Source organism: Gekko japonicus, unplaced genomic scaffold (genome assembly GCF_001447785.1).
Source record: "Gekko japonicus isolate JY-2015 unplaced genomic scaffold, Gekko_japonicus_V1.1 scaffold784, whole genome shotgun sequence".
NCBI lineage: Eukaryota > Metazoa > Chordata > Lepidosauria > Squamata > Gekkonidae > Gekko > Gekko japonicus.
In genome coordinates, this window is record NW_015164207.1 from 520,314 (window position 1) to 520,613 (window position 300).

General features: G+C 65.0%; 1 protein-coding gene across 1 annotated transcript in view; it reads right to left on the bottom strand.

The window, feature by feature from the left end:
* The window catches only part of LOC107108045 (protein-glutamine gamma-glutamyltransferase E-like), a 21,607-nt gene that overhangs the window by 9,991 nt on the left and 11,316 nt on the right, over nucleotides 1-300 (bottom strand). The gene's annotated exons all lie outside the window — the stretch shown is intronic.

Below are 300 nucleotides of genomic sequence, written 5' to 3' on the forward strand. Positions count from 1 at the left end.
CCCGCCTGCCCCTTTTGCTTGGGGATGCCGTGCCTGCCCCATGTGGATGGAGCCGGGCACCTCCTGCCTCTCAGCGGCCTGGGCCCCCACCCGGGGTTCTTGCTTGAGGAAGCACATTGTGATCCCAGCCAGACATTCCTCAGATTCCTCCGCATACGGAATGAAGGGCGGCACCCCATGGAGCAGCAGCAGCAGGAGCGACAGACAAGCCGGGCCCTGGAGGAGGGAGCCTCAACTCCCTGGTCCTGCGCCTGCCTGCCTGTGTGTGTGTGTGGGGGGCAGATCATTTCCTCTGGCCTG